This window comes from Dipodomys spectabilis, unplaced genomic scaffold (assembly GCF_019054845.1).
Source record: "Dipodomys spectabilis isolate Male_0828 unplaced genomic scaffold, ASM1905484v1 ptg000436l, whole genome shotgun sequence".
In the NCBI taxonomy this organism is placed as follows: Eukaryota; Metazoa; Chordata; class Mammalia; order Rodentia; family Heteromyidae; genus Dipodomys; species Dipodomys spectabilis.
Window position 1 is genome coordinate 6519304 of NW_024871113.1, and position 23396 is coordinate 6542699.

At 36.6% G+C, this 23396-nt stretch overlaps 1 pseudogene; it reads right to left on the bottom strand.

Annotated features, from left to right (window-relative positions):
- Positions 1 to 21810: 21810 nt before the first annotated feature.
- LOC122097841 lies at positions 21811 to 23136 on the bottom strand (annotated as a pseudogene).
- Positions 23137 to 23396: the final 260 nt, after the last annotated feature.

The window sequence follows — 23396 nt, forward strand, 5'->3', positions numbered from 1 at the left end:
TAGCAGTAAGGCTGATGGCTGAGCAGCAGTAGCAGTATTTATTTACTGTATTTATTTACCTGGTGAAACTTATTGGAGCCCACATCATTGGCTGGAGCAGCATTTTTGTCATGGTCAAGTTTCAGAAGACTGTATCAAAAGCAAGTTTCCTAATCCTCCTCTGTGAACTTGGACTCCACTGGGTTGGTTTCTCTACTGATAACTATCTTCCCTGATGATCTGCGAACCTCCTGCATCATCTACAAGGTGACTTTCATCGAATTCACTTTTGACCAAAATTCCTGCCCTGCAACTGATAATTCTATATCTCACATATAGAAAATAAAAGTGTTTTCTCTGGAGATCTCTGAATAATACAAATTCCACATATCAGCTTTGATTTTTCCTTCTCTGAAAGTGACAAATCTCTAGAAATAAGAGATATGAAATACTATAATAAACAACCTGGTGAAATAAGGAAGCTGAGCTTAAGTGACTTCTTACAGACATCTTGGTGCCTGTTACTGGGTACTACCCAGTACTGAAAAGCCTAGAGATGAGAGATGCCATTCATTTAATGCTCATGACTAGCTCAGGGTGAGCTACTAGGGCTCTGATTCAGAGAAATGCAGATGTCATAGCCTTAAGAAAACTTTGCATTAAGAATTCTCTGAACCTGCCCTGATTACCTCTCTAAATGGCTTGAATCATCGTCCTCTCAGCATTTAAGATTTCCCTATGTGAAAGTTTGAGTCCTACCTTCCCTAGATGGAAAGTTCTGCTGGTACCTGGGCTTGTACCTGAGTATAAGGTACAAGCTTATACTTACAGACCATATAAGGTCTGGCATTTTGTCTTACTGGTGGAGGAAGGTGAAGCTCCTGTCCCCCAGGTGATGGGAGTAACTGAATCCCTGGAGGCAGGGGTGAGGACTTGGCTGAAAGGTTACCTGTCAGTCTAGTGCCTGGACTGCGAGTTTTCTGTGACTCTTCCCCTGATCTGACCCTATTTAGGCCTGGACCAGCTCAGGCACCATTATGCCATGCCACATGTCTCCATGTTCATGTCAAGTCTCCTGTCTCCTGGCTGTTCTTCAGTCACCATGGCATCTCACTTCAGCTTTCCATTGGGCCTGAATTGGTTTGTTTGTAATGTTTTTGTTCTTTCTTTCCTATCCCACCTTCATGGCTCAATTTCCTAACAGTGTTAGGTATATTTGCTGGCTGCTGGTCTTTGAGACAGGAATCCACCATGCAGTCGCCAGCCTTTTAATAAAGACTCCAAGATTTGACTTCTCAAAATGTGGCTTCTCTTTCTTCTTATAGAATTAGTAAGTTAAGAATTCAAAGGGAAACAGTCAGTTATCCTTTCCCATTATCCATTATGGGTATCCTCTTACTTTTTATAGTTTTCTTTGTGCTGCTATTGAAGAAGGATGTCCTTTGATTTTTTTTTTCAGCAAACCACATAAGTACACGTTTTGTAGACTCTTATTTTTTGAATGAGGGCATTTCAATGTCAGGAAACAAGGACTTTACTTAGATCATCCCACTCAGTAGTGGAGAATGGCAACTAAACTTTTAAAATCTATGCGATTCAAAGAAGGAAGAAGTTCTTAAAGTCAGAATACCAGGAAGAGTATCCGAGAATGTTCGTTCAGTAACTGGCTTAAAGTTGTTCTCCATTATAAAAGAAAGTCATTTGAGAATATACTGGAGCACACAATTACATGTTGCTGGTATTTTTCACTTTTGAGAAATTCATACAGACACAGTCTGGGAAACTCCAAATATTATGCCCAATTTTTCACAAGCACATCTTATTCTGACACAAATGAATGATATTCTTCTGTGGATTATCTCAGAACCTTGGCTTTATCACCAAATCAAATAATAATATGTAGAGAGAAAACAGTATTAACATTACCAGAAGGGATATTAAATTCTTCATATACAAACTATGTGTAAATAATCAGTATTTTATGTTATTTTATGTAAAATAGTTACTTTATTATAATTACTTTATGTCGTTTAACTCTATATTTCAATGAACCTAGAGTCATTGTAACATAAACTTACTCAGAGTTTAGGGAAAAATCCTTTGTCAAGTCTGTTCACTAAGATGCTATACCTAGATAAAGAGTTGGAGAGATATGGAGAGATAAAGAGACAAAAAAAGGAAGAGAGAGACAAAGAAAGAGGGAGAGAGATAAGGAGAAAGAGAGAGGTGTAATACAGGGGGAAATATATTTTGGATTTACATTTTTAATGAGTAAAATTGCCTTTTCATTTAGTTTTTCAGTAATTCCTTGATTTATGGTGTCTTGAAAATCAGATTTTAAACATCATGATGTTTTGAGAAATAAAAGATGGTAGTCATTGCAAAAGAATGCCTCTTATTTCCATTTCAGTAAGAGATATTCAGAACTTAAAACTAAGATTTCCCTTCCATCATAAAATCTTTAAGAAGAGTAGTAAAACAATAAATATTTAGTCAGACAAAACAGGAACTGTAGATGTTATATGAGTAGCAGAGGGGATATGGGCCTCACTTACTAGTTCAGAATTCCCATGCAAAAGCACGTTTGTAGCACATAATTATCATTACAGCACTATATTGTTTTGTGGCACATATGATATTACCAGAAAGAATTTTCTAAAATACTGAGTCAGAAATGTAAATCATAGACAGCTGTTTGATAATGATATTTTGTTTTTATGTGGATGCTTGTTAAAAGTATATGCATTCTGTGAAAGCATAAAAAGAGCTTGTGCTGAATAAGAAAAAAATAGGTCTGAAGGAAAGAGAAATTTTATGTAAATTTGAGTTAACAATTTGTCAATTAATCAGTGATGTTCTCAGTCCATATTCAGTTATAGTCGGTACAATAAATACTAATAATGTAATATTTCCACTCTCTGAGGTGAGAATAATTTAAGCAGCAACAATGACATAATGATTTTACATGTAAAATTACATAATGTTATCAACTTGTATGAGCAGGATGAATTTAGAAAGTACAAATAGTCTTAAATTACTAATATAGAGTTCGATTTTTAAATAACACTAATTCACATTAGTATAACACATACATTATATCTTGTTCAAATTTTCCATGCACTTGTTGAGCAAAAGGTAATGAGTTTGTCTGGAGATGTACCTCTGTGATAAATAGATAGCTTAGCTTATGTAAGGCCCTGAGTTTGATTCCTAGCACTGGAAAAATATACAGAAACTATCATTTTTTGAAAAATAATAAAGTGTTAAAAGATTCTCTGTACACAAAATGTATGGCTTAGTATTTAGTATTTAAAACATTCTCCAAGTTTCTCTGGTTTTCTGTTCATGTTCTAATGCCTTTCTCCCAGACTATCCCACCTAAACCTTCCAGATTTTCTTTCTCCAGACACGTGCAGGATTGGCACCAACACCCATGAATCCATACATATTCTTATCTTGTTACATTTTTCCACTCATACATTTTATTCTCAGTATCACACCCAGAACTTTATGGCAGCTCTGAATTGTTCATTTCTCACTGATATCATGAGCAAACCCACTAATGAATCAAGCTGGCTATTTCCCATATCAGATAATCATAAAATACCCCAATCTCTACTTGAAACCACAGATGAAAGATAGATGAGATAGCAAGAAGATTTTGCACAATTATTTATGTAGCTTACTTGTGCCAGCTGGCTCTGCCTGTGCCTGATTCTTTGGATTCACTTTCCTCTTTTCTCTGTATTACTGCTAGGCTTGCCTGACCTTGCAACTGGGAGGGTCAGCATGACTTTACTCGAGAGAAGTAACATTCTATTTGATGCTTTCTGGGTGATAATTTGTTGTTGCTTCTACGTAGGTCTATTGAATGGGGAAAAAAAAGAGGTTCTTGATCAATTAGGATCATTTTGGTATATAATGTCATCAAATGCAATTGTATTAGTGAAAGATATCCCATCTAGCACAACATACAAGGATACTATCTAGTAAAGTTTATGGAGTTAAGCTGTCATTCTTTGTGGTCTATCATATTTCTATAAAGGCCAGACTGGCCAATTAAAAAGGATATAATGAAGACCACCCTATGTTTTGTGAACATGGCACTTATCTCTGCCACTTACTGCATTTCAAGAGGCAATACTGATTTATTGTCTTAGGTTGGAAGCAGTTTCAAAGGCTTCTAATTGGTCTTCCTCAATGCAATAACTCCTAAACCCAAGGATCACTAAACAATTGAGGGTTCTATCAATTACCAAGTATTCCCATTATACCTTGTTTGGTTTGGAAATACAATGGCCTAATGTTGAGTGGGACTTGAGCCAGGCTTCTATTTATTAACTGGCAGCCATATTGTCTCTTTCTAATAGAACAGTCATGTTAGCACTTTGGATCTCTGAGTGCAAATACTATTTGATTCTGTGTCCAATAATTCTCAAAAATTCTGAGGAATTTCTACTATAATGTCTTTGCTAACAAGAATCTGATCTCTCCCTCATTTAATAAATTATAGGCCAGTCTATAGGCTTAGGTATGTACACTGGATAAGAATCATGACTTTCAATTGGAGTAGCTTCCTAAAGGCTCTTGGTATCCATCTTTAATTTTGTGGCTTTGTCATTTAAATAGCCATTTGTTGAACAACTTTAATTCGCACATTTTCCCAGATGTATGAAACTCCCTTGACTGCTATTCTAATCTCATCACTGATAGAAATACCTGGACATTTCTGGCCTTTATTCTTTTAAGAGCCTATTATTACTGGGTGCCGGTAATTCTAGTTACTCCAGAGGCTAAGATCTGAGGGTCGCAGTTCAAAACCAGCCTAGGCAGGAAAGTCCATGAGACTCTTATTGCCAATCAACTACCAAAAGGCCAAAACTGGAGCTGTGGTTCAAAATTATTCTGCACAGGACTTGAGCACATAAGCTCAAGGACATTGGTTAGGCCCCAAATTCATGCTCCAGAACCACAGACAGAGACAGAGACAGAGAAGAATCTATTATTTTCTGGGAAGGATTCTACTTCTATAACAACCTATCATCAATCCTTACATAAATGAGTGAGGCATATATCATTCTGTGACAGATTCCATTGTTAGAAAGTAAGGACAATTTCTTACCCTGTGTACTTTTCTAATATCCAACCTTACCTCTCCTCCAATGAGTAGCTCAGGAGTAAAGATTTGATAAATCAGACATTTATGGTTTACCCATTAAATAAGACAGTGCAACCAAAGTGGAATAGTCTTTAGGGAAATGGAAATCAGAACTATAGCAGACACTGGTATTGGTGGTTCATCCCTGTCATCCTAAACTACTCAAGAGGCTGAGACTTGAAGGGTCGTGATTTGAATATACCAAATATGGGCAAAAAAGGCTTCAAGACAATATCTCCAAAATAAACAAAAATAATCAAGGGAGGAGGTGTGGCTCAAGTGGTAAAGCAACTACTGAGAGCAACCAAACCAAAAAATAAGTAGAGGCTCTGAGTTCAAGCCTTGGACCAGGCAAAAGAGTTCTCATCCATTTAGAATGGCTATTATCCATAGACTAAGCATGTGCTGGGAAAGAAGTGGAGGAAAATGAACTTTCATACATTCTTTGTAGGAATATACAATTATTATGGAAAAGAATGCAAAAATTTCCCAAAAAATGCTAAAAATACACCTACTATCTCACTCCTGCATCTACAACTGAAAGAAATGAGATGATGATACCGAAGAGATACTTGCAGACCCAAAATTATTCTTCACAAGAGCTCAGAGAGACAGTCAATCTAAATGTACATCAATGGATGAACTAATAAAGAAAATGTGGTATATACACACACAATAGAAAATTATCCAGTCAGAAAGACAAATGAAATCCTATTATTTGCAACAAAATGTATAGAATAAACTAGCAGAGAAAAAATAAGTACCACAGCTTCTCTATAATACCGGAAAGTTAAAATGATAATAAAGCTAACATTATTATAATTATAATAATTACTGAAGAATTTGGAGTTTGAGAAAGAGTGAGTAGAGAAAGCAATTGGATTTTATTAGCACATGACATACCTGTGCGCAAATAGAAATACCAAATTGAACTCTATTAATATAAACAATTAAAATACGTTGATCTTAAAAAACAAAACATTCCAAAGTGTTACCTTTTTGAAGACTGGGGCATAATTCAGTGCTAAAGCATTTGCCTGGCTTTTGTGAGGCCCTCAGCTCCATTTGCTATTAAAAAAAAGCCAAGAATGACTTAATAATATAATATTATAAACCTCCAAACTGATACTTGAAGTACTTGTGTTTGATGACCTGAATAACCATGTAAGAAAACTAATTGCTGTGAAGCTATCACATTATAAGTTAGGGGATATGAGAATTCCACATGTAGATCACAGAAATCCTGAACTGCTAGTTTTCCCAGCTCTGGCAGCAGACATGTGAATGAAAGGGTTTTTATTGAATTTCATTTAACAGCTATACTTCCAGTCTTTGTGTCTTCCCAGCTGAAGGCCCAGAGTACACAGAATAAACTACACTCCATAAGCATGCTAATCATTGTTTAAGCCAGGATAATACCTTATAGAAAAGTAGCAACCAGAACAGAAATTTTGTTCCATAGTAGAATATTATCATAACAAAACCTAAAACATCTTTATGATGACTGAGTAATTGTACCCCCCTCAATAATATATTCTTCAACATTTTGGTAAATGAACCATCCTGTGGGCCCTCCCATGGAACAGAGTTCATCAAGAAATGTTCTAGCTTCACATAAAACATACTTTAGCTTACCCACTTTTAGAGCCATTTAATCAATTTCTCCACTCCCTGCCCCAGAAAGTACTGTACCATTATTCACTTCCAGATAGCCAGGATGCAAGCAAATTTACTTCAGATCTCTGCCAGGCTTTAAGTTCTATATATTATATATCTTCTCTACATTCTCTGACATATATTCCTTTCACATATATTCAACGCTCAGCACCTCATCCTACACAGAGTTTCTTAATATTCTGCAGTGACTAGCCAGATCCTCAAGGTACTTTAGTTCACAAGTACATCATGCCTGTAAGCAGTTTTTCCACTTCCACAGTTGGGCTCTACTGAGATCTGCTCCATATTTTTTTCCCATGGTTTTCAGATGAGAAGAAAAATGTAGAACCTGATTGGGACAAATACTCTCTTATAAGCATTTGTTTCACATGAAGCTTCTTCCTTATCTTTGAGCAAGGTGGATGAACACTGTCTACTAATCAGAGAAAATAAACTAATTCCATATATGAGTGTGTAGGATAGTAAGCAGGGGATGCTTCATGGTATATTGGGAATTCAAGATTCTCAACTCCATCTATGCAGACATTTCCATCCCAAGATTTAGACTTCTCTTATATTCTTGTTAGGGCTAACATTTTAAAATAGGAGTTTGGCCGAGATAACTTCAAACTTCTCCTATGTTCATGTCATGTTTATTAATTGTTCCTCCTAAATTACATGTTCATTTTCCATTTGTATATTCTTATATGACATCACTGTACATGGCTATTTTTATTTCTTCTCTTTGCTTAGACAATTTCCTTGTAGTTTGCACCCCTTCAACTTTTAGGAACGTTTAGAATTTTATACTTGTTATAATCAATGCTGATTAATTTTGTGGCTGTATTTCATTCAGTAACTTATTTTCTCTCTAAGCTATTGGAGTAAATTTTAGATAATACTATCATTGAAAAACATGATAAGATAATCTTACTTTAAATTAATAATTAACTATATTAAAATATTTTCAAACTAATCTGATGGGACAAAAAGTAAAAAGGTATTGGTATTCCAGTCTCTATAGGATGAAAATCAATCATTAGTTCTAATACAAACTATTATGAAACCAAATATTGTAAATATATGTATTTCATGCATCCTATGTTAATTTTAATTACTATTATCTATTAATTTATCTGTATATTTTTTGTCAATTGTGGGGCCTGAACTCTGGGCCTGGACACTGTCCCTCAGCTCTTCAGCTCAAGACTAGCATTCTACCACTGAGCCACAGCGCCACTTCCAACTTTTTCTGCTTATGTGGTTCTGAGGAATCAAACTCAGGGCCTCATGCATGCAAAGCAAGCACTCTACCACTGAGCCACCTTCTTAGTCCCAATTTGTCTGTAATTTTAATTGGTCCTTATACTCAAAATCATTCTATTTTAATGAAACTTTTGATTTTCCTTGGTTTACTGGTGATCTATAGAAAATAAATTTAGGTAATAAATATTGACTAACGGATTAAAGATTGTCTCTTGATTATATAAACATGCAAATAAGAGTGAGATTATACATACTGAGTCATGCCCTTTTCCCTTAGATCTATCTCGAACTCTGGCACAGTATTTTATTTTACTTTAAATCTTATTTGAAGCTGATAGTTTCTTCAGCATTACAAACCATAGGCTTTATTTTAAAATAAACACAATTATAAACATGTGAATTTGTTATTAAACCAACAAATGCAACATATTTCCCTATCTAAAAACCAAGAAAGTCTTGTTTATATATCATGTATTATGCTTAAAAGAGAAAAAAATCTTTTGTATATTTATATCACTTGCCTCTAACAACAATCTATAAGAAAGATATATGTTATATGTGAAAGAAAGAAAGTTATATGTGAAAGAACTTGGAATTGGAATGTAAATTAACAAAAAAGTCACTGCTAATAATAAAAGGGAAAAGTTATGTATTTTGCCACAGTAATAGAAAGCTGCCTATCACAAATGTCTGTGCTCTGTGAATTATATACGGGTGTGCTTAGTATATATACTATATTAAACCATAAACAGTGCTAAAAAGTTCAACATATATTTAAACCACACAAAATTGCTTTGTACTTGTTTGTGTGTATGTATGTGGACTTATGTTTTAGGCTCAGAAAATTATCAGCCAATTTTTCATTGATGTGAATATTCAATGAAGATTTTGAAAGCCAAAAATATTGGCTCAGAGAGTAAATATCATATTCATGACCATCTTGTGCAATGTCTAGAAGCTATCTATTTCATTTCACATATCCTGTATTATTTTACAACCAAAACGTTCATTAAAAATAAACCCTAGCTGGGTGTCGCTGGCTGTAATCCTAGCTACTCAGGAGGCTGAGATTTGAGGATCATGGTTCAAAGCCAGCCCAAGCAGGAAAGTCTGTGAGACTCTTATCTCCAGTTAACCACAAGAAAACTGGAAGTGGCACTTGTGGCTCAAATAGTGGAGTGCTCACTTTGAGCTGAAGAGCTGATGGACAGTGCCCAGGCCCAGAATTCAAGCCCCATTACAGACAGTAAATAAATAATAAACCCTAATGGACTAAGGTAATTCTTCCATCAATTGAGAAAGACTGAAATAGGGTGCCTATGCTGACTACTAGTTAAAGTAAGAGAGCCAAGAGGAACAATTCTAAGTATTCCAAGGTATTTTCTGAACATTTTATCCAAGAAGACTTAACACATTGAAATTTCTGGATTAAAATAAAATAATAAAGTATGGGAGATTATTACTCAGAAACATAGGTTTCCCTTATTTTCAATAACTAGTATATGTCTGAGACAAGCAATAAAGTTGAGATACGTTGATGTTAGGTGAAATGAACCCCAAGATAAGGATTCAAATGTTTTTTTCTTACTGGCGATTGTTTTAACATATTTATAAGATGATTTGTTTGTTGCTTTCTATGTCCCTCCACCACGGTATAACCCCTGCATTCATTGTATTTTATGTTGGTATAATTTGTGGATGGGAAGGGAAAAAAACAAATCATTTAAATAGGGATACAGGTGGACCCAATGCAACAATGAGATGTACAAGTCTTTATGTCTAAAGACGAACTTTACAAATTTGTCCCGGCGGGGCGGAGGGGGGGGGGTGGCGGGGGGGGGGGGGGGGGGGGGGGGCGGGGTGTTGGTGGTGGATGGAAATGGGAAGGGTTGGGAAGGGGAAACAAAGACAGAGGCAACAAGGCTTGATAATAAATGTACTCATTACCTTACCCGTGTAATTATAAACTCTCTGTACGGTATTTTCACAATAAAAAAATGTAGACATGGAAAAATAAATAAATAAATAAACAGAATAAGCAAGCATATTGTCTTCCCATTTTCACTATGTGAAATGCATGTCTTATTTTTTCCATTGCTGGAATGTTACAAAACTTTATGGAGATTCATTTTTCCATTGTACTTCAAGTTCTTGGATTCCCCTGGAGATTTAACAAAATCTGACAGAAGGAAACTGCATCAAGGTAAGAAATGCAGTTTTATGGCAGTAGCTAAAATATTCCTGAAATGAATACACATATGCAAATAACAATGCAAATATCACATACCTCCAGCTTAAGGATGGAGTAAAATTAGTCTTTTTCCTTGAGCACTGCAAGTTAGAACATCATGGGGATTAGAAATTTAAGGAATTGTTTAAATCATCTTTTTACCTTGGTGTCTATTATTGGGTTATGTCAAGTGGGCTATAATATTTGTGTTTGTCCAGGTTTCTGGTGTATAGTTTCAGTACTATGATGGATACAGTGGAGGAGTTCTGAATTATAATATGTCATACATGTGGAACAGTATATTCCTCTCAATCACGGAGCAAATATCTAAGTCAATTCTCTTACAGAGCTTTCTTGTATTCTGTAATTACAAACATGAGTAGAAAATCACTAGAAGCATATATGCATATAGACACATACAAACATTGATGAATACACTTCATTAAGATGTTAATGCATTTATATTCCTAATACAGCATATTTTACATATATATTGAAGGGAGTGTACAACTATTTCAAATGTCACTTACTAATTCAAAAAATTCTAAATTCAATTTCTTAAATTCTACTTAATATATTCTCAAAAATTCGTTTTCTCTTTTAATCTCCCCAAAAATGTATCTAATTATGTTGTGGGTAAATTTAATGTAGTTAGAAACTCCTTCAAAACTGCAATTATAAAGTAAATTAATTCTTAAATAACATATCAAAATGTCTCTGGAGTAGTCTCATAGCTTCTGTACAATCTTGGCACATTAGTTTTAGTGTTTGTGGCAGGTCTGAAGAGCAAGAGTACCCTTGCCATGACTGGTAAGGGCAGTATTTAGCTAGTTGTTCTTCTCCCTGTACCTATGACCATCATAACTACTACTTTCACCCATAGCTGTGAACTACACTGTGTTAGGATCTTCCCTAGAAGCCTAGGTCACTCTATGTCAATCTGGTCACTCTACGTACCCAGGTTCATCTATCAAATCTGTGTAGTAGATATGATTCTTACCCCCTGTCATCCAAACCAGAACATCATTTCTTTTTCTGGGACCATTCCAAACTTTGGCTTAGAATGGGCAGCTTTTCTCCTGCTAGCACGTGTTAATACTATCTCCTTTTGGTGATGATTAATTTTGGCTGTCAACTTGAATGGTTTGAAGGGTGCCTACAAAGTTGGTAAAGCAGACTTCAGGGTGTGTTGGTGAAGGTGTTCACCAAAAAGATTGGCAGGTTGGTCAGTGAATTGAGTGGGAAAGACCTGCCCTGATTGTGCATGTCACCAGCCAAGACATTGGAAGCCCAGGTGGAATGAACATACATCCTCCACCTCTCTTGAGAGGGTGTGGATTTTGCTGCTGATATCACCATGGACATCAAATTCAAATTCCTCCTCCTCTGAATGGCAGCTTACACTAATATCACTCTCTGAGGTTTTTAGGCCATCAACCTGGGCCACAGTTGCATCATTAGTGCCTCTCATTCTGAGACTTCCAGCTCCGTGGACTGACCAGCTATTGTTTTCTCAGGTTTTTCAGCCTCCAAATGGCCATTAGGGGACTATCCAGCTGCTATCTGTGTGAACAAATCTATTAAATCCCTTTTCATCATTATACACGCACACACACACATATGTGCACACACACATAGACACATACACACACATTCTACTGGTTCTGCTCTAGCAAACCCTAACTACTACAGGAGAAAAAACATCTACTTCATATTATGAATTCTTCCCACTTTTTATGGTTATCAATGCCTTACAGTTCTGATTTCTTCAAAGTCTTTATATTTTAGAACAGGAAAAAAATCATTTTATAGTTTTTTCTCTTGAGAGGTAATCTCTTTCATTGAAATTGAAACATTTTTAGCAAATTTTAATTCTCAGGCTAGACTGGCTTTAATTAAATCTCAATCACTCACTAGTTATAAGATCTTAGGCAAGTGATTTAAAAACTCTTGGCACTGTTTCCTTAACACAATAAGACATACCTAACTCAATGATAATACATACCTAGGGTTAGAGGACAAATACACGTGAAATCCTTAAAACTATAATATTGTTAAGTAAAGTATCAATAATAAATAGAATAATTATAATAGTGACTGGAAAAGGGTAGGTGAAATATCTCAGTCCAAGAAACATACCAGAAAGAATGTACTAGTTCATTACAAAATAGTTTTATTGTAGCATTAATTTGCCTCATCTGCTCAGAACATCTTTGTGAAAACAAAAAAAGTTTATTGCATCATGAAAAATGAAAGGAAGGTGATTCTAAAAGATACATTGACATGGTAAATATGTAATACTTGTCATTAATCTGGTGAAATAAAAGTATAAATTCCACCTCTTGCCTTTAAATCACTCTTATAGCAACTAATCTACTAATAAGTAATGGGAACATATATGAGGCTTAAAGGGAAAAAGGGATAATAGTTTTTATAATGTTATATCAAGATGAGTATGGTGAAGCGAGAAAAAGCAGGTAAAGAGAGAAAAAGTGGGTGAATAGAGCCCTAATACTCAATATATATATATATGAAAATGGAGCTAGGTAATGATAGGATGGGTGGGATTAGGAGAGATGGGAGAATAATGGAAGGGGTAACCTTAATCAAGATTCATTGTACTCATAAGTTGATGTGTTGAATTAAAACCCCTCTGGACAACTACTTATGGACAATAATAAAAACTTAAAAATAAGTGTGGGTATGGGCTGGGAAGGTGGCTCAGTGGTAGAGCGCTTGCCTTGCATGCATGAGGCCCTGGGTTCGATTCCTAAGCACCACCTAAGCAAAAAGAAAAAAAGCCAGAAGTGGCGCTGTGGCTCAAGTGGTAGAGTGCTAGCCTTAAGCTGAAGAACTGAGGGACAGCGCCTAGGCCCAGAGTTCAGGCCCCATGACTGGACGCCCCCCCCCAAAAAAAAAAGTATGGGTAAACATTTTGTTTTTTTGAAAAATATTTTCTGAAATTATGATAGATGCCAAGGGTCATCTTAAAATTTAGATATGTGGTTTCTTTTCATTACTCTTCTAAGAGTTTGCAGTATAGACTAGTGAACAGACTTATGAACAATTAATTAACATACTTTATATGGGTTTCAACTATTTTTACATAGGAAAGACATTCAGTTCTGACTTGAAGGAAATCTATCCAGAGGATGGACAATTTGGACAGAGACACAAAAGAATAATATTTAAAAAATCAATGCTGGTGATTTTTTTTTTTTACTTTTGTCACTCATGGGGCTTGAACTCAGTCAGTACTGGTAATTTTTTAACAAAACAACTCTTATTAAAATATATACATTCCAGGAACCTATGGTTCACATCTTTAATTCTACCTATTCAGGAGGTGGAGCCTGGATGATAGTGGTTTCAAGTTAACCTAGACAAAAAAGTTTATGAGACTCATCTCCAAAATAACCAGCAAAAAGCTGGACTGGAAGCATAGCTCAAATGGCAGAGTACCAGCTGAGCAAGCATTCAGTACAAAAGCATTAAGCCCTAAGTTTAAAGCTTAAAGCTGGAAAAAATTATACATGATTTTATATTAAAGTTTTATGATATAAACGTGTGGCACATAATTGAAAAATAATAAAATGAATAATATTTTATTATGATTTTCATATTCTTTCAGATTCTTACAAAATCCTTTCAGTGATTTTTGCTACACTCATTTTATATGTTTTCTGCTACAGGAAATTATACCCAGGTTCTCATATGTACATCTACCAATAAACTACAACATTAGACAATTTTTGCTAAACTCTGATAACTATAGATAACTTTTGTTTGTGATTAATGAATGAGTTACACTTGGCAATATGAATACTAGTTGATATTCTCATTTAGGTCAACATCTGAGATGAAAATAGGAGCCATGTCATATTCATCAAATAGTAATTACAAACATTACATTCTTTGAAATTTAATCCATATTACTTCCATTTTCATCATTTTCTGTATTCTATAGACAATCAGTAAGATGATAAATCAAGCCCTCATTGTTGTCACTTGCTAATATCTATGACAAAATACAGCCACCAGGTCTAACTTCAAGCTACCAAACTACCTTCTTTATGGATGAACATAGAGCCCACTGGGAAAAGATGTACAGTTGCATGAGGATATACTATAGGCATAAGTAACAGCATAGAGAATAGTGAAATGTGCTATAGTATTTAGGAAATGATGGCCTTTGAATATTTTCTTGCCTCTGTATTTTAGATAATGTATTTTAGTTGCAAATTTACTTGTCTTTTCCAATGACTGTCTTAACAACTGTCTTGTAAAATTCCTAAAACTTTACTACTAGACACTTGCAAGTTGTTATGAGTTGTTATGAGATAGTTGCAACCATTCTACTGGATTTGTAGGATATCTGTGTACCTGGATCGCTATCCTAATTCATAGATGAAGAGAGGATCAGTAAGGTTAAGTAATTACCTAAGATCATTCAAGAATTTAGTAGTAATCCAAGTCAGTCAGATTCCAGGGATTCTTGGCAGTTGGGAATTCATGTTTGCCTCCACATCTCTAACCACTGGAAGGTCACCGTAAGGATGTACTTTCCCTATACCATCTCTGACCCACATTGTTTTGATGCCTGTAATTTTCCTTAAAATACATCACAAGACCAAGAGGTCTAACTATGAAGCAATCAGCTATTATAAGAACCTGCATTCCAGAGATGGTCAGCCAGCACTGTTTCTGATGGCAACTTCAGTGAAGGACATCTAGTGAGTGCACTAGAAAATCATACACATTTTTCTATGTGGAATAGTGAATTTCAGAAAGGAGGCTGCATTGGGCATATTAGTGGTTGACTATCACATAGATGTAAGTGATCTCACAACTGAGATTAAGTGGATTAAATAAATGCATTTATGTCTTCTCTCTACCCCTGGGTGAACTTGGTATCAGAATACCCCACTACTCAGGTCTTGCTTCTTAATATTTCTCAAGCAGCCTAATATTTTCTACAGGGTCAATGTTACTTTTATACATGTATGTGTGCACATGTGCACATGTGCTGCACCTGGAGCTTGAACGCAGGGCTTTGAACTCTTGCTTAGCTTTTTTTATTTTGTTTTTTGTTTTTTGAATCAAAGCTGGTGTTCTACCACTTGAGTCACACGTCCACTCTCTAATGGACTGGTTAATTGGAAATAAGAGTCTCATGGACTTTGCTGCCTAATTGGCTTCAAACTGTGAAAATCAAATCTCACCCTTCTGAGTAACTTGTATTAGAGGTGTGAGCCACCAGCAGCCAGTCCAAATGGATCATCAGAGATAATAGTAACATATAGTAAGTTATGTATCTGTAAGGTTAGCTAACTCTAAATCTGGATTAAAGAAAACAAAGTCAATTCAGTTATTTTCAAAGTGTTTTCTTGACTGTTCAGTACATGAGGAATTTATACAAGTCTTCACTGGTGTGTGTGTGTGTGTGTGTGTGTGTGTGTGTGTGTGTGTGTGTGTGTGTGTGTTTCTGTGAGTTTGTTGGCTAGGCACTTCCTTATTGGAGACCTACCAACTCACCTGAGAATCCCTATCATCTATCAAAGTGTGATACTCTTGGTGCTCTGCCATCACACATTTCAAACAGCTGCTTTTTGGTCTATGACTTTGAATTGTTCAGTTCTCAGACAATGATTGCTCTCTGGATCTTGAACAGGATGTCTCTTGAAGGACCCCTTTGTCTAGTACCAGTCTGCATTAATGCTTAGGTAAACAGTCCTTTCCTCTCCCCAACAATCAACTGACAGGTGACTGCAGGGTAGGGTTAACCTTTCCCTCATCTGTTCAGATTTCTTTTCTTAAATGGGCAAATTGACGCCTAAATGAGTCAGAGTTCCTTTTGTGGGACCTCACTGAAGGAGGAATGTGGACTGTAACTGACTTGGAACACTGACAAGTTTGGACTTGATCCTGTGAAGTCCTAGCGAATGCCCTGGAGGGAGAAAGAATCAAAGCAGTTTAAGAAAGGTAATTGTGACACAATGAGGAGTGCCTGGAGGCCTGAAAAAAATTGGGATCAAGGTTATTTAGCAGCTCAGAATTTAAAATGATTGAGGCCTGTACCTGTGTAATAATAATAGAAAACACATACAGTTGAGCCTTATACAGAAGTTGTTGCAGACTGAAAGTGGACTGAATTGGAAGAAACTGTGGGTGGACCAAGGGACAGAGAAATGAGCTCACTTCCATCACACTGAGAGAAGATTCAGTGGAACACATGTATGGAAATGGCTAGCAATGTATGGAAAATCTTGTTCTAGTCTGAAACAGAGATAAACTGAATTGGAGGGAAAGAACTGATCATTTTATAGTGAAATAATCATGCCTTCTTCAGTTGGTGATTAGGAAGGCTTCTGCAGTCATCTATTCCATCTTCAATATATAAGTGAAATAATGCAAACTTTGAAGAGTATATCCTAGAATTAAGGATATATTCACAGAACCATGTCAGAATCATTTACAGAGTAAGAGACCACTAATAATGTTTAGGATCAAAAAACAAATTTTTGCTCTTAATGCTTTGAAAGCAAAACAAGCCTAGTGCAACCATAGATTCAGTTATACTTGATGTACATTTAGTAATTTATATGTAGTCAATGGGAGACTTGAACTCTGGGCCTGAGGGCTGTCCCTGAGCTCTTCAGTTCAAGGCTAGTGCTCTGGCATTTGAGCTACAGAGCTACTTCCAGTTTTCTGGTGATTAATTGGAAATAAAAGTCTCACAGACTTTCCTTCTAGGGCTGGCTTTGAACTGCAAATCTCAGATCTCAGCCTCCTGAGTAGATAGTATTACAAGCATGAGCCACCAGTACCCAGCATCTCCCAATATTTTTCAACTGTCCTCATCACACATTGAAAATACCCAAACTTCTCAGCATTTCACACAAGGTTTACCGAGTCCAGTTTTGTCTACTGCTCTGGCTTCTCCACTCCCAAATTCTACACTCCAGGAAAGGCTGGTATACAAGCAGGAACATTTCCTCTTACTGAACATCAGGCCTTAAGCTGCCTATGATTTTTACTTTTCCACTCAATGGTTTATCTCAAGCTCAAAAGCATATTGAGAGAAAAAAAATGGTATGAAGGAACCAGGCATTAGTGCCTCATGGCTGTAATCCTACCTACTCAAGAGGCTGAGCTCTGAGAATCACTGTTCAGAATTAGCCCAGTCAGAAAGTTTATGATACTCTCATCTTCAATTAACCAGCAAAAGCCAGAAGTAGAAACATGGTTCAGTTGTAAGTTCATAAACCAGAATGGAGTGTGAAGTTATGAATTGAAGTCCAAGAAATGGCATAAAGATAGAAAAGAATTTGAAAGAATAAAGAATAGGAGAAGGAATATTTTAGAAAATTGGAAATAAAGAAGAAATTCAGAAGAAAAGGAAGATCATCTCTGTCATCATTCTCATAGGGTTTTACCTTATATCTGCCCCTCTAGACCCTTCTTGGGGAGAATGAAAACAATTAAAAATAGAATACCAATAATCTTCCTTTGAGATAGCCTCAGAGAATTAAATAACTTTAAATAAATTCGTTTTTATTTGTGTGAAGTCTTTGAGAAGTCACAAATTAGAAACTGTGATAAGTATCAAGACACTGACAATTGGAAAATTACTGATACATATACAGAAATACCATGAAACCCATTAGTTGTTATAAATTTTTTTAAATGATTGAGAAAGTAGTCATTCATATACTTTTGGTATGACTATTGTATAATAACCATTTGAAAATTATAACTGAAGTGTGATAAAGTAAAGTGTATTTTCTGCATTGAATTTCCTATATGCAGATTTCATTTCCTCTTACATACACTTTATTCACCAAAATATTTTTGTTACCAAGAAATGATGCTCAAATTACCAAGTAAATACAAAGTTCCTAGTATTGAAATTAATAAGTAATGTATGAAATTTGATATGGCAAAGCTGGAAGAGAAAAAAATTGTAGCTACCTCTAAATTAAAGTTATTTATGTATATTTCATTTATAATGCCATCTCAGGAGCTAAGGTACATTTAAAGGACAGAGCACTTGCTAACAGGCAGCAGGCCCAGGTTTGTGTGAACACACACACACACACACACACACACACACACACATACACATACCTCCTCATTAAATTCAAGCCACCAATGATGAATCTCATTGCAAAAGTAAGGAAAGAGGCTGGATGATGAGATTACTATGTAAAACAAACAAAGACTCCAAGATAAGATTGCTATTACACTGTACAGCTCAGTTTGAAGACAGTCAATCAATGTAGAAAACATATTGTTTATCCTCTACATAGTTTTACCCTTCAAAAGTGCTTTTTAAACAAGGTTAGCAGAAGGTAGGTAAAGAATGAATCAGGGTTGTGAAACTGAGTAGTAATATTTAGAATAATCTATGACTTTTTCAGCAATTTGTAATTTTCTTTTTTAATAAGTTTTTTATTGTGAAAATACCATACAGAGGGGTAATAAGTACATTTCTTATCAAGCATTGTTGCCTCCTCCTTTGTTTTTCCCATACCATCTCTGCCCTCCCATCTCCATGACTCCCACCGCCAAAGTTATAAAGTTCATTTTTCAATTTTTATACATCTCATTGTTGCAATGGGTCCACCTGTATCCCTATTTAAACAATTTGTTTTTTTTTTCTTCCCCTCCCCAAATTATACCAAAATCGAATACAGTGAAAACAGGGGTTATGCCAGGGGGAGGAACATACAAAGCAACAAAACCTTATAAATATGTTAGAAACAATAGCAAGAAAGAAAAAACCACTTGTGTCATTATCTTGGGGTTCATTTCACCTAACACCTTCTTATCTGACCTTTTTTACTTGTCTCAGACATATACTAATTACTGAAAATAAGGGAAACCATGGGACCTATGTTTCTTTGGGTCTGGCTTACTTCACTTAATATAACTTTATACAAGTCTTTCCATTTCCTAACAAATGGGGCAATGTCATTCTTTCTGATGGAGGCATAGAATTCCATTGTGTATATATACCACATTTTCTTGATCCATTCATTTACTGAGGGGTATCTGGGTTGGTTCCATATCTTAGCTATGGTAAATAATGCTGCAATAAACATCGTCGTGCTGGTAGCTTTAGTATGGTATTGTTTGTGATCAATTGGGTAAATGCCCAAAATTGGGATTGCTGGGTCATAGGAGAGCTCTATGTGGAGTCTTTTGAGGAACCTCCAATCTACTTTCCAAAGTGGTTGAACAAGTTTACACTCCCACCAACAATGCAGTATGATTCCCTTCTGTCCCCTCCAGCATCTGCTGTTATTAGAGTTCTTGATTAGACATTCTAACTGGGGTGAGGTGGTACCTCAGTATTGTTTTGATTTGCATTTCTTTTATGGCTACAGAGGTTGCGCATTTCTTCATGAATCTCAATTTGTAATTTTCTTACATGAGCGTTGCTAAACTCATTTTTCATTTTTTAAAAGTTTTTAAAATTTGTATTATAAAAATGATATACAACTAAACTAATTTTTTCTAAGTTAGTGACTGAGTCTCTCTTTAGGCACTAGTCATGGGACATTAACTTTTATATTGGACCTTATGATATTTTATTCAGACCCCTTTCTTCATATACAAAACCTAATTCTATTTCTCTAGCTTCTGGGACTGAAGTAAGGTCCCAATCTTTAGCTTAGTCTTCTCCAGAAATTGCCTATGCTGAAGCAAGCTATGCCTACTTCCTGATAACACTCTACTTCTAATGTAAGAGATCAACGGTGAGACCCCAAACCATCTCAATTTAGAGTACTCTAGAGTCAGCCCACATTCAGAGTCCTCACAGACTTGGCAGAGGCCTATATGACTGCATGGAGGCCACCATCTCTTCTGCCTCCTGGTGCTTCCTGTCCTTCCTGGACAAGCTCTGGTAAAGCTTCAGCTGCTGACCTCCAGTTCAGAATCTGCATAAGGGCAATCAGGTCTACAATATTCTTTCAATCCAATATCTATCCAATAATTGAACAAAGGAACAGATTTATAGCTCATCTTTCCCAAGATGGAATAAAAAAAAAGATCATTTTCAAAATCATTTAAAAAAGGGAATGACTAGGCTTATTTAATTACATTGAGTATTCCACTGGAGAAAGGCATCAATTTGGCAAGTTGATCAGTTTCACATGCCAAAATAATTTTTTATTAAAAATAAATCCAGCAATATTTTAACATTGTTAGCTAAATTTTTCTAATGGAAAAGAATAAACTAAGTTAGGCCATACAATCTAAACTTTAATATTAAGTCAGTTTTTAAAGATTTTATCAGAAGGAAGAACACATAGAGTTACTAAATCTGTTTTGAAAAAAATGTCTATGGACTCTTGTGCATCAAGTGAGACTCAGATACAAAATACCAGCAGACACCAGCCTCATTGTTAATAGCAACTGATGTTATCACCGAAGAAGAAGAGTTCTCTACTTGAGTTTAAACCTGCCTAATTCCAGGGAGGGTCCTCACTGTGAAGTCTGCTTATGCATATAAACCAGGTGTTTGCTCACTTGTCAAGAATGTCTTCCTTTCCTGGTGCCGCCATGGTGACTGCCAACCCATCCTGCCTTCATTGCTCAAAAATGCAGAAAAGTAAATGAATTTCTTTTATGGCACATTATAATTTACACATTTTTCTAGTTCATGAAGCCAACTCCTATAAAAGAATTGAAACAAAGATATACTACCCTGTTTCAAAATTTCGATTCTATATTCAGTCTTACCTTTTTCTACTTAGATTTCTAAATAATTCTCAGGTACACTACTAGAAGTAGCTGCACATATGAATCAATAACTCATTTCTTGTAAGATAGTTGAATCCAATAAGAGCCTACTGTTTACTTAATATTGCTTTTAAAATTTTGTCTTAAAGCTTTATTTGAAATTCCAAACAATAAAGTGAATTTTCTCCAATATTTGCCATCTTAGAAAAATATACACAAGTTTATAAATTAAAATATGTGTTTACATCATGGAATTAACACTATAAAAGGGCTCTTGTCCAAAACATGTTCACCAACTTTGGAATATTTTTTCTGCTATTAATCTTTAAAGTTGTTTTCATCAACAAGGAATAACAAAACTTAAAGCTTATTCTGTGATTTAAGCTATTCTTAAAAAAAAAATAAAAAAAACTTTTAGAGAATTCTACCCTTACAGCATCAATGAATGCATCCTCTAAGTTTAGAGCCCTCAGGACAGGATCCTTTAGAAATACAAACCTAAGATTACAAATGGTATCAAAAGTCCTCTGCTCTACATTCCAGCATTTCAGTTGATTTCCATGTGGTCACTTCATGACATGTTAAAATGATTTACTTTATTATTTTTTTTCAACAAACAAGTATTTATTGAGTGCTTACTATGAGCCAGGCACTGTTCTACACCCTACCCGCAGAGAAAAAAACAAGACAGAGGCAGGAGAAACAAATTCTGAAAAGAGGCAAAGGAGCAGCTCAGGGACTTGAGAAGCCTGAGATAATGGGGTTCTCTCCCTTAGGCCTCCTTTTCAGCCTCCTCACCGATATCCTCTTCCTCTTCTGCGGTGGCATCCTCTTACTGCTAATACTCAGAGACGAGATCATTCATGCTGCTCTCTGCCTCGGTGAACTCCATCTTGTCCATGCCCTGACCTGTGTTCCAGTGGAGGAAAGCCTTCCTGCGGAGCATGGCAGCAAACTGCTCAGAGATGTGCTTCTAGAGCTCCTGGATGTCTGTGCCAATGAAGGTAACTGCCATCTTGAGGCCATGAGGTGGGATATCACAGACAGCTGTCTTGACATTGTTGGGAATCCATTCCACGAAGTAGCTGCTATTCTTGTTCTGCACATTGAGCATCTGCTCATCTACCTCCTTCATGGACATGCGGCCACAGAAGACAGCAGCCACAGTGAGGGACCGGCCATGGCAGGGGTCACAGGCAGCCATCCTGTTCTTGGCATCGAAAACTTGCTGGGTGAGTTCAGGCAGAGTGAGGGCCTGATACTGCTGGCTTCCATGCTGGTCAGAGGGGCAAAGCCAGGCATAAAGAAGTGGAGACGTAGGAAGGGCACCATGTTAACTGCCAGCTTGCGGAGGTCAGCATTGAGCTGGCCAGGGAAGCGGAGGCAGGTGGTGAGACCTCTCATGGTGGCAGCGATGAGGTGGTTAAGGTCTCCGTAGGTTGGTGTGGTCAGCTTAAGGGTACTGAAGCAGGTGTCATAAAGGGCCTCGTTGTCAGTATTCTCTACCAACTGATGGACAGAGAGGCTGGCATTGTAGGGCTCATCCACAACGTCAGACACTTTGTGTGAAGGTACTACACTGAAGGTGCTCATGATGCGGTCAGGATACTCTTCACAGATCTTGCTGATGAGCAGGGTGCCCATTCCGGAGCCTGTGCCCCCACCCAGGGAGTGGGTCAGCTGGAATCCTTGCAGGCCTTCACAGCTCTCGGTCTCCTTCTGCACCATGTTGAGGACTGAGCCACCCAGCTCAGTATAATGCCCCATGGCACAATTGTTACCTGCCCCAGACTGACCAAAAACAGAGTTGTCTGGTCTGAAGATCTGGCCAAAGGGTCCTGAACGAACAGAGTCTATGGTCCCAGGTTCTAGATCCACCAACGAGGAACATATTTTCCACCTGTGGCTTCATTGTAGTACACAGAGATGTGGTCCAATTGCAGGTCGCTGTCTCTGTGGTAAATCCTGGTAGTGTCTATGCCGGGTTCATCGCTGACAACCTCCCAGAACTTGGCACCGATCTGGTTGCCACACTGAAAGGCCTGGATGTGCACGATTTCCATCATGGTTAAAAATTAATTCTAATTTTCTTTTTGCTCACCTCAAGTTATGTGCAGGGAAAGAAAAAAAAATTGTTTTTTTCCTCTGTGCAAGTCGTGGGCTGAAAGGATGGAACGTGCCACGGAGGCGGGAGCAGCAAGATCCCCACGTGATGGCAGGAAGATTCTGATTTACTTTATTATTAAGTGTGTGTTGGTAAGACTATTTCTAAAGCATTCACAAGTCCTACTGTAAATATGATACGTTAATCAGTTATCTATTGCTGTGACAAAATACCTGAGACAATAAACTAAACAG